This window comes from Pogona vitticeps, chromosome 9 (genome assembly GCF_051106095.1).
Source record: "Pogona vitticeps strain Pit_001003342236 chromosome 9, PviZW2.1, whole genome shotgun sequence".
NCBI lineage: Eukaryota > Metazoa > Chordata > Lepidosauria > Squamata > Agamidae > Pogona > Pogona vitticeps.
The window spans coordinates 20,873,909-20,886,225 of record NC_135791.1 but is presented as its reverse complement, the minus strand read 5'-3'; the positions used below and the strand labels follow the sequence as shown (position 1 = coordinate 20,886,225).

General features: G+C 45.1%; 1 protein-coding gene across 1 annotated transcript in view; it reads right to left on the bottom strand.

Annotated features, from left to right (window-relative positions):
- The window catches only part of LOC144584249 (uncharacterized), a 44,085-nt gene that overhangs the window by 13,406 nt on the left and 18,362 nt on the right, over positions 1-12,317 (bottom strand). The gene's annotated exons all lie outside the window — the stretch shown is intronic.

The following is a 12,317-nucleotide window of genomic DNA, read 5'->3' as shown; positions in this document are numbered from 1 at the left end:
CGAGAGGCTTGGTTGGTGGAGGGCAGGGGAGGAGACAACAGAGAGAGAGAGAGAGAGGGGCATGATGACAAGAGGGTGGCTGCAAGGGAGATGGGGTGCTTAGCTGGGAGAGCGAGTGTGCCAGCGGAGGGGGAAAAGAGAAAAAGAGAGAGAGACAGAAGGAGGGCGGGCGGGAGAGAGAGAGAGAGAGAGAGAGCAAAGGAGAGAGGGATGCCGGGAAAAAAAAAACCTCAGAGCTCCGGGCCACGATCCAACAGTGGTGGTTAACTCTCTCCTCCCACCCCAGCTGACTCGGCTTGGCTGGGCAGGAACTTTTCACAGAGGGCAAAAACCCAGGGCTAGCTGGAGGGGGTAACGGATCCCCTACTAAAATAGGCTCATTCCCTGAAGCCTATTCTTCTTGTAATAGGGCTTTGGCCAAACAGAGCCCCCTTTTTCCCCCCAGTGTGCTTCTCTTACCCACATGCTGCTGCTCCTACGAACAAGCAGTTCTGCCTCAATCCAGTTTCCTAGCTCTGTTAAGCGATCTGATCACACATCAAGGGTCTCCAGCCAGTCCAGATTCAGGGGCTCAGCTTTTACTCCGGGTTTGAATATGAAACTTGATTTTTCTTTCCTTCCATAATATTCAAGCCCCTTCCTTTCTCATGCTTTGCCCTGCTTCCCTTTTTTTGCGCAGCCTAGCCAGGATTTTTTTTTTCACACCAGCCGCCGACGTCCAGGCATGCCACTGGTGGCAGACATCTTAAATCTCTCTCCCACTGTGTCCACGCTTTGCACAATTGTGCCCCCTCTGCCTCCTCCTCGTGCCTCACGCATGACAACAGTGGAAAACAGGCAAACAAAAACTAAAATGGAGAGAGAGAAAAAGAATGACCCATGCCAGCTTCGGAATTTTTGAGAGCTTTCGGGACAGTAGCGCCTCTGAGCCATCTCAGATGAGACAAGACGGGCACAGGAAGGATGCTGATGGATGAAAAAGGCCTGGCAGATTTGGAGCAAAAGATGCATCTGGCTCAAACATGGCATTTCTGCTGGTGGCTAAGCCAGACCCCTCGTAGGTAGAGGTGGTGAGGGCAAGGTTCTTTTCGAGCTACATACCTTCTTCCACTAGCTGGCCGGATAGCTCACTGAGCTGGGTTATCTGTCTGCAGAGCTAGAGGTTGGGAGTTTGATTCCCCACTGTGCCTCCTTCACAGCCAGCCTACATAGGCTTGAGAAGGCTGTGCAGCCCCAGAGTACACACACACACACACACACACACACCAGAAGCAGGGAATGGTAAACTACTTCTGAGTAATCTATGTCTAGAAAACCCTGGAAAGGGTAGCACTCTCAGAATAAGAAAATGGTAAACCACTTCTGAATACTATACCTAGGAAATTCCAGGCATGGGTCGATGTATCTCACAACTGACTTGACAGTTTATTATTATACCGTATCGTACTTGACAGTTTGATTATTATTATGCACCCATTCAGACAATAAACGTACCATCTCTACTTCTAAGGTGTTTTTTTTGTAAATTTTATATATAGAGAGAAATGAACCAATATAGAAATGAACCAGCATGAACTGTCAAAGCGGCAGTGTGTGCCCATCTCTACTTCTAAGCATTTTTTTTTGGGTAAATAATATGTATTGACTTGCAATATATATACTGCAAGTCAATATATATTATTTACCAAAAATGCTTAGAAGGAGAGATCGGCACACACTGCCGCTTTGACAGTTCATGCTGGTTTATTTACTCACCAAACAGGTGTTTGGTACTTCCCAGCCCTGCCTCCTCCAGCAGGTGCCCACTCACAGATAGTGCCCAGAGGAGGCGGGGCAGGGAAGCTGGGGCACTGCTTGTGAGTGGGCGGCTGCTGGAGGAGGCAGGACTGGGAAGTGTTGAACACCTGTTTGGCACGAACCATCATGAACTGCCGAACTGGACGTTTGTGCCCATCTCTACTTAGAAGTCTCCAAATAGGGGGCATTTCCGCATTTAGCTTCTGGCACTACCAAATAAAATACATTTTGCCACTATTCCACCTTTCTTTCTTTCTTTCTTTCTTTCTTTCTTTCTTTCTTTCTTTCTTTCTTTCTTTCTTTCTTTCTTTCTTTCTTTCTTTCTTTCTTTCTTTCTTTCTTTCTTCCTTCCTTCCTTCCTTCCTTCCTTCCTTCCTTCCTTCCTTCCTTCCTTCCTTCCTTCCTTCCTTCCTTCCTTCCTTCCTTCCTTCCTTCCTTCCTTCCTTCCTTCCTTCCTTCCTTCCTTCCTTCCTTCCTTCCTTCCTTCCTTCCTTCCTTCCTTCCTTCCTTCCTTCCTTCCTTCCTTCCTTCCTTCCTTCCTTCCTTCCTTCCTTCCTTCCTTCCTTCCTTCCTTCCTTCCTTCCTTCCTTCCTTCCTTCCTTCCTTCCTTCCTTCCTTCCTTCCTTCCTTCCTTCCTTCCTTCCTTCCTTCCTTCCTTCCTTCCTTCCTTCCTTCCTTCCTTCCTTCCTTTTACAGAAAAAGACAGAAGTGATGGGAAAACACAGGAGTGTCAGAAGTGGTCTATAGAATACGACACCCAGTGAATAAGGCAGCAGGTTTGCAGTGACTACATTTTAAAAGCCTCATTTGGAAAGACAGTTTTCATTTTGGCCATTATGGCTAAGAGCTCTTGATCGACTACTTTCCTCCAGGACGGCATCTAATTCCCCCTTGGAAACAATCTCTGCCTCTAGTCGCCATATCCGGGGATAACAAATTTCATATATTAATTTAAATGTTATGTGAAGAAAAGCCTCTGTAAAAAAAAAGGGGGGGTGGATAAAAGAAATGTGTTCTGTTATTAGTTGATTCTGAATTTGACCATGAGGGAAGAAGGAGCAATATTTCTCCATTCCATGTATAATTTTATAAATTGCACACTGTCTGACCATCCTGAATGAGCATCATGGCATTATCAGGATTTCACCAGATCTTTCTCCCTGCTGGTATTTAAGGTGTCAGTATTGCCTAATTACTTCATGCCCTTGATGCAAGATGTTTGGTTCATAGAGGGAAGGGGCAGGATGATACTCCTATTAATGAAGCCAGCTTAAATTGGGTTCTTTCTCTAACACAGGTGGACAAAATGTTTCGGAGGCTACCAATATTGTTCTCACATAAACGTCTGCCCCTTGAGATAGATGCCTCACTCTGTCTAATGGCAGGGCTGGCCTTGCTCTGAAGCTGGCCCTTGACAACTACATCGAACAATCCCCTCCAGGCCACATTCTAAGCCAAATCACGAATTTTGAACCCCTCTGTATTACCAGTGTTTGATAGAGGCACACGCATCAGGATTGTGGCAGGAAGAAGACGCCAGGGCCCAGATCAAGTAGAAGTATGTGTGCTGACAGAAGACGGATCCAGAAAGAAGTAGTTTCCATGCAGCCTTTGCACACCCTCAACATCTGATTGTGGGACACATTGCTTCCAGAGCAGATATTTGATGGTACGGAGAGCTGGGAAGCAACCCCCTTCCTGTATAGAACATAAACCTAGCCTTCCTGAATCTGCTTAGAGGGGCGTCTTCCATCAGCTACTGTACCAGCTAGATCCCAGCCCAGAAAGGAGGAAATGAGAGCTGGAGTAAGATTTCAGAATCAGCTTCAGTTGGGATTCCCCATCACGACTGCCAAGAAACCCAACTACCAACAGCTGCCCTGCAGGGCAGATTCTGAGAAGTGCTTATGTTTTTATACTGTTTATTGTAATTTTCTCAGTGTATCTTGATCTTACTTCTGCACCACCTTGGACAGGATTATGCGTATACAGAACGGTGGAATATAAATAATAACAACAGGAATAAATAAATAGAAGACTTCCATGTGTTTATTTAGCATTCTCTAGCCGCACAGATCCCCAAACAAATTTCTCGCCTGTCTACAGTGTAGTCTCAACAGAGTTGATGGAGGTGGCAGAGGAAAAATGTAGGACTAACATCGAACGAAAGCCCCACCAACAGATCTTCGATTTGGGAATAAAGGATGCAGTTAGAAGCCCATGTTGTTCCTACGCCGGCACGCTGAGAAGTTTCTTCGTAGCATGGAGGAACGCTCCATCTTCTCTCAACTCCTCCTGCCCTGCAATAGTTGAACAAGGAAGCAATTTGTCCACTGACACATTGGTGTTTAACATGAACGGCAATGCCTCTTCTTTCTCGAATGGGACTTAAGAGAGCAGGGGGTCTCTTGAGAGTCAGCGGGGTCTCTGTTGGTTGCTCCTTGGCATTTCAAATCTTAATTTAGCTCCACGCGCACTAAGCATTTTTAGATATTATCAGACAAGACACCAGGCTATGTCTCCTCCTGTGGATATCTCGTAGGTTCACTGATGACAGGCAGAGCGCTGTTGTCCTATATTACAGTTTATTTTTATTCATAGCTGTGTTCCAATACACAGCTGCAACCAGGTTGCAAGATCTCCTCCACCGTCTGGTACAACTAATAATAACTGGGCGCCATCAAGCCGATTCTGACTTACTTTGACTCTTTTCTACATACACTCAGAAGTGGTTTACTTTTCCCTTCTTCTGGTGCCCCCCTGGGCCTGCGCAGCTTGCCCAAAGTCACATAGGCTAGCTCTTGTTGGATGCACTGCGGGGAACGGAACGCCCAACCTCTGGTTGACAGCAAGATGTCTACCCCACTGGGCTATCCATCCCGCCCGGTGCAATTAGTATGCTAAAATCAATCAGGTCACTTCTTTCCAGTATTTTCAGTTATAATACTTCACAATCTTCCCTTTCCATTTTTTGCTTTCATTGAGCAACAATCCCAGGAGTAAGCTCACACAATGTCTTTATCTGTCTGCTATGGAAGGGGTTCCGCTATGTCCAGCTCAGCGTTCTTGCTACTTCCGTTGTTTTCGAGAAGCAGGCTTTACATTTACATTGAGAACCGTGAAGACGTGGTGGAATTCCAATGGATCTCGAAGGAAAGGAATACAACAGGCTGATTCAGGGTGGCCCCTTAACCCCCTCGTGCAGGCGTTCTGCATATCGCATGGACAGCTTCGGCATCCATAGTATTGAAAACCTGGTCTGTGGGTAGCATATACAGCAGCGGTGGGCTTTATATTACATTGTCAATAAAAATGCACTTGAGCTGGTCAACGAATGAGTAGGTTGTTCTGCCATGTCTCAAGGGAGAACGGTTATTTTAGGGCCTCATTAGCTTTCATTTTGGAACCAGCGCTCTTCTGCAACCTGGGATGTACACATTTCAGACTTCCTCAGAAAAGGCTAGGGACCGTTTCTCTCAGAACTGCAGAGCTGGAAGGGACCTTATGGATCATCAAGTCCAGCCCCTCTCAGGGAGGCACAGTGGGGAATCAAACTCTCAACCAAACACTGAGCTTTGTTGTTGTTGTTTAGTCGTGTCTGACTCTTCGTGACCCCCATGGACCAGAGCACGCCAGGCCCTCCTGTCTTCCACTGCCTCCCGGAGTTGGGTCAAATTCATTTTGGTAGCTTCAATGACACTGTCCAACCATCTCATCCTCTGTCGTCCCCTTCTCCTCTTGCCTTCACAACACAGAGCTACCCAGCGGTTACTTCACTGTCGGGACCACCAGTTTAAAAGGACCCTAGTTGCCCAGGTGAAGAAAGACCTCCGAGTTTGCATAAACTTCATCTTCTCCTGTGGACTAAACGAACTAATAGTTTGAGTCCCAACATAAAAGTTCAAAGTGATATAAAACCAGTACAGTGGTGCCTCGCTATACGATGATAATTCGTTCCACTGAAATCGCTGTTTAGCGAAATCATTGTCTAGCGAAAAGCATTTCCCCATTGGAATGCATTGAAACCTGTTTAATGCGTTATGGGGAAGAATCGTCGTTTTCTAGCAAAGATCGGCCGTAGGAAAGCCGCTTTGCGAACCGCCAATCAGCTGTTTAAATCTGTCTTGCGAAGCTTAGGTCCCAAAAACACCTGTTTTGTGAGCGTGGAGGGAGCTGCCAAAATCGTCGTCTAGCGAAAATCGGTTTGCGAAGCAGGGACCAAACATTGTCCAGTGAAATTCCCCCATAGGAATCACTGTTTTGCGAATCGCTATAGCAATTGCAAAAAGCCAATGTCTAGCGAAAAAACTGTCATGCGAGGTAACTGTCTAGCGAGGCGCCACTGTATTTCCATAGTTGAAACATGTCCTTCAAAAAATTTCTACTCTTAGCACCATTCCTACAAAAAGGTACAATTTTGGTACTCATTAGTAAGAAAACTATCAGTGGATAGGTGTGAGAGGGGAGCAATGTCCATGAAAATGAACAAGGTGGTAGAAATTCTGCCCAGGAAGACGTGTGGGAAGCAGTGTATTTTTCTTGTCTCTGCCTCAACCTAGGCTGGGTATGTGGCACAATTTTCTTCTGGTGAAAGGATCTCTGAGTACCTTATCTGTCCTATAGCTGCATGTATCTTAGTGCATTGGTTCCCAACCTTGGATTTCCAGAGGTTCTTGGACCACAACTCCCTGAAATCCTGGCCAGCACAGCTAGTGGTGAAGGTATCTGGAGAACCAAGCTTGGAAACCACCATCTTAGTGTGATTAAAAGGGATCCACATGCCAAGAATGAAAGAATGTATGGGCATTAACCTCAATGTGGGACAGTTGCTGTGGTGGTTTTTTTTTTTTCTCAACAGGAGATGAAAGTTCCGCTGGCACATAGGGAAAGGGTGATAATTCCATATGAAAGTGATAGTATCAAAGATATTTATTGGAAACAACATTAATATGGAATTTATGGCAAAAGTATCCGCATGTTGGCCCAGACACGGGCGCTCCTGATCAACCTCTGTCTGAACAAAGGCCCAGACGGCATAGTTCTTTCACCTCAAAAAAGTGCAGGGAGAGATTCTGTGAACAAGGCTTTCCACATACACTATGTGGACCTAATTACATTAGGAAGTCAAAATCTGGCTTGGAAATAGGCCTCGCTTTGCCAGAAAACTCTATATCCCCACACCCTGATATACTGTTTCCTCTAAGAGAACAGCAAGGATAGCTTCTCAAAATTGGCAGGACGGGGGAACGGACACAAAATCACTGACTCCACATTCTAACCGAGGAACAGCCCCAAATGCCTAGTTTCCAAGGTATTTATTGGTTTGCTTCTTTATTTATTTATTACTAACATTAATTCATGCCCTCTCCTGGCCACAAAAGGGCCTCAAAAGCAATTCACAGTAAAACAGATTTAAAAGCTCGTTTCAAACGCCAAAGTGAAGATGATCTCATGAGAAGCATGACCCCAGAAAAATATTTCAAGTTCCTGCATCCATTACTTTAGGTTCTGGCTAGAGATGGGCGTGAACTGCCAGTTCGGTGGTACTGCAAATGGCCAAACAGGTGTTCCACAGTTTGCCAGTCCCCCCAGTGGGCACCCACTGGGAAGCAGTGCCTCAGCTTCCCTGTCCCACCTCCTCCAGGCACTGCCTCTGAGTGGAAACCTTCTGGAGGAGAAGAGATGGCAAAACACCAAACACCTGTTCGGCCATTGGCCAAACTTGCAAGAATCGCCGAAATGGAGTTTTTTGCCCATTTCTAGTTCTGGCTATCCAGCAGGAGCTCAAGAGGAATAAAACCCCTCTCGCTTCCCTCAGGAGGGAATAGCGCTGCTATAGGGCAGGGGTGGGGAAAGCTCTGGTTATGTTTATTCCCCAGCCCAGCCTGCTGGATATTAAAATATTCAATACAGTGGGGTCTCTACTTAAGAACTTAATCCGTATTGGAAGGTGGTTCTCAAGCTGAAAAGTTCTTATGTTGAATCTGCATTTCCCATAGGAATGCATTGAAAACCATTTAATCCGTATCTGCTCTTTTCCGTCCATAGAAACTACAGTACTAGAATTTGAAATATTTGTTTTTCTAGCATCCTGCCTCAGATGTTAGTATATTCACGGAGCCCAACCCAACAGAAATGTCTCCTGGGGAAATCTTACCAACTGAAACGAGAACTCAACTGGCAAAATCCGTAGAGACCGGAACGACTTCAGTCATGCCTCTTTGTACAAAGATACATAGATGCTGCATGTTTTCTTCCCCTATTTCTTGGACGGCTGTATCCGTGTCCTACCTGGGTCATCATCTGCTGCTGGCTGCAAAGTCTAGGAAGGAACTTGGGCTCCCTTCCCCGCCTCCTCCAGCAGCTGAACACTCAGACGTGGAAGCGGGGAGGGGATTCTCCCTGCGCAGCCACTGAATGGTAGGCTGACTGAGGAGGCAGGGAAAGGAAGCTTGAAATCCTTCCCAGACTGGGCACCTGGCAACAGAGGGCGACCTGGATGGCCCGCAGAAGCTTGAGTGGGGCAGCTGTCCGTGATGTGGGGGAGAGATCTTCATACCAACAGACACGATTTAAGTCGTGCTCATCTCTAATCCTAAGTATAACTCAGGGTTGAACCAAGTGTAGTCTTAGGGTCAGAAGTAGCTCGGAAGGCTATTTTTATGCCTCTCCCAGCTCTCATCCTTTTCTGGTTGAAAATAAAGGGTGAACGGTACTTCTAGAAGCTTGCAGGCATGGCAATTTATCAGCTAACTCCTACTCCATTTTACACCCTCAAAATATCTGTTACAGCAGCTCCACTGACTGCCAATCCATCTCTGGACACAATTCAAAGTGCTGGTTTTAACCTATAAAGTCCTAAAAACAGCTTGGATCCAAGCTATCTCAACGACCTTGTCTCCCTTTATGAGCCCACCTTGGTGTTAAGATCATCAGTAGAGGCCTTGCTCTCTGTCCCACCACCTTCACAGGTGTGTTTGGTGGGAACACAGGAGAGGGCCTTCTCTGTCTCTGCTCCCAGATTTTGGACCTACCTCCCACAGGAGGCCAAGCTGAATACCTATCTCTTCAGGCAAGCTTTCCCTCATCGACTGGCGACATGAGTGAGATTTTAAATGGATGGTTGTGCCTCACTGCCTTGAATGTGTTGCTTTGGTTTAAATATATCTTAGAGTGGCATTTGCTTGATTCTTTTTATTATTCGTGTACCTATTTTTAGCTTTAAATATTGTCTTTTAATGATGCAAACTGCCTTGGGTCCTTTTAAAGGAGGAAGGCGGTGAATAAAATATTTTAAGCAAATAATTAAAATAATAAATAATACGGAAAACCTCTAGCCACATACAGTTTGTATCTCTTGTGTGTGTGTCTTCTGTAGGCAGAAGACTGGCCGCTGGATCCACAAAATTCGCCCACTCCTCATCAGACTGGACAATAAGCAAAGCAGGTGGAAGACAAAGAGTCTCAAAATGTGAAAGCTATGGAATCTGACTTTAGTCACAGGTACAGACTGATGGGAGCATTTGGGAAGCCCAAAAGCTGGTTCGTCCATTTTATGACATTTTGGTTTGTCTAATAAAGGCACTGTCACACTTATTTAGAGGTAACGTCTTTCCAAAGCAGCTCAGCTAAGGCTGTGAACTGATTATTATTTTTTTGGGGGGGGGGAACCCATGCAAATAGAGAGCAGGGATATGAGCAGGTGTGAATAAGGCTATTTAACACAGTAGATTATTCTATAATCATTGAAACTTATTCTGAACCAAAAATTATGATGATTTGTTTTGCTGCAAAAAAAAAAAAAAAAAAACCATTATTATTTCAAGCCAAAGCTTATGAAACTCACAGACTGGGAAATCTCAGAGGGAAATGCTTGAAAGCCATTGCTCTGAATCGTGGAATAAGGAAAGCATCAACCTAGCATGGATCTTGAGACTGGACATTTTCAGGTGAGAGAGATATTTCTGCAGGAAATAATAACCTAAAAGGATTTCTCTTCCCTTTACAGTATATGCAAACAGAAGGTACTGGGTTTGTGTTTGTGCTGAATGAAAGGGGTCTCACCCCATCCTGCAGTCCGGCTAATGCAGCAATCCAATTCATGGGGACCATCGGTAGGGTGGTTTATAAAGGCTGTCAACAAGTAAACAAACACTTTTGACACTTTCTTTCTGGGTGTGGATGGAGGTGCAACAGAGAAAAGTGTTCTTTCCGTATCAGCTCTGGATTCTGCCATATCCCACGAATTTCATTTCAGAAATGATTTTGTGGCACTGGGTTTAGCATGACCAGAGCACTCCAACAGACACGGCAGCATGAAAACTTGAACTGACACTTTTGTGATGTCTCTGAATCCTCGCAGAATGTATTACAAGGGAAGTTTTTGTCTGGCTTAGAATGTTTTCCAGGCCATGATGGGTCATGCTTCATTTCCCCAAAATTGTCTGTTGCCATGCAAGCCCATGCTGAATTCCTTGTGATGCCAAAACTTTTCAGAGCTGCACAGCTTGATTGTCTACATTCCTACTTGAGAGATAACCTCTTTCTGCGGAGATCTGAGTGTTGCAGTGCGCAGTTCTTCTCATATCGTTCCGGTGGCTGTAGGTTCCACTGGCTTCCATTAAACAGCCGTCGGGCTGCTCACCAATCTGCAGGGCAACTGAGTCACAAACCTAACAAGGACCTCAAGGTCATCTTATGCAAAAAATGTTCATCAAAGGCAACACCCTCTCCAGACCACATCCATGAACATTGGTTCACTTAAGTATACGCTGGCAAGAGGTTTTGTACTGTATTTGAGTTCTGTAGGATGCCCAGCTTGCCATTATAAGTTTAGAATGTTTAAGCCTACAAATAACAAGGAAATTTTGTTGCAATGGTTGTTATTGAAAACAATGGGCTTAGCTCAGTGTTGAAATCCTTTCTGACAGTTTTCCCTCAATGGATGGAAACCTTCACTAAGAAGGAAATTGAGAAGGTCCCCAAATGTAGCCTATTATGGTTTCTCTTAATCTGCAGGAACATCTACCTGTGCCAAGGGCTTTGCAACATTACAGTCCTTTTTTAAAACAATTGTAATTGTGGTTCCACATTCCAGCTATTTCTACTAACCTCCTGCAACACATGTTTACAGAGCCTGTTATTGGTAGATGTATCCTGCAAACTAGAAGTCCCAACACTCATCCTGTTTGTGTTTTGTTTTTACTCCAAGACATGAACAAAAACACTCTCCTTTGTGTCTGCTTTTGTTTCAAGAACAAACACACTTTACCCAACTTCACTGATTATGCAAAATTGCGCTGCATGCATGCAGATTCTTGCTGAGCTTCTGCACATACCAGTATCGACACTTATGCATTTCAAAGACACCAAATGCAAGCTGCTGAAGAGATAACAACAAGAGGGAGCCTAAAGGTAATAATAGGAACAGAAAGGTAGTAATAACACAACATCAAAGCGGAAAGCTAAGGGCAAACCAACAGCATCATCGCCATGCCACATCCATTTCCAGTTGGGAAAGATTGCCACCCACAAGCACTTTAAAAAACAAAAACACAGCCAGAGAGAGAGAGAGAGAGAGATTGAGAAGTGTAACGGCCTAAGAGGATCGTGGTCTGGATTCTCTGAAATAATTGAGTGAACTGTATCAACTTTGGTGACAACATTTCGCTCATGCTTTCATCGCCAACGTGCCCCGAGTTTGTGCTGCTTTGTGTAAACTCTGTAAAAAAGTGACAGCCGGTGTGGTGTAGTAATAGACAAGAGAACAAAGGAAACCAAGATCTGAATCTCTGCTTGGCCATGGAGGCTCACTGGGGTGACGGCAGCAATGGTAATAGGTAAAAGTCCCCCTTGACATTTAGTCCAGTCGTGTCCGACTCTAGGGGGCAGTGCTCATCCCCCTTTTCAAGGCCACAGAGCCAGCGTTTGTCTGTAGACAGTTTTCGTGGTCACGTGGCCAGTGCGACTTAAGCACGGAACACTGTTACCTTCCCACTGAGGTGGTCCCTATTTATCTACTTGCATTTGCATGCTTTCAAACTGCTAGGTTGGCAGGAGGACAATGGTAATACCCTTCCCTAAATACATCAAATCCCTTGGAAATCCTGTTAGGGATTGCTACAAGTGAGGCGTGAGTTGATGGCATAAAACAAAACAATACATGTAATATACCGTTAAGTATCTACTGGCATACACTTGCCTTACTGTGGAAGGGGGATTTCCATGTATTTGTATAACTTGTTCTACTTCACCTCATCAGAGGGTCAGCAAGGAACTATGAGTCAATTAGAACTTGCATGGGGGGCACTGGCTTCTGAGATTCCTGTACCCACTGCCCCTGTCCATCAGGCCCTCTTCTTCTTCTTTTTTTTTTGAGAGGGACCTGATCAGAGTTACTATCTTATTTTCTTCTTCAATGGATGCCATATTCGGATATTATTACTCAGAGCTCCTAGAATTGCCACCCTGGTTCAAGTCTCTCTCAACGTAACAAATGCATTTATGTGTGTTGGAAAAAT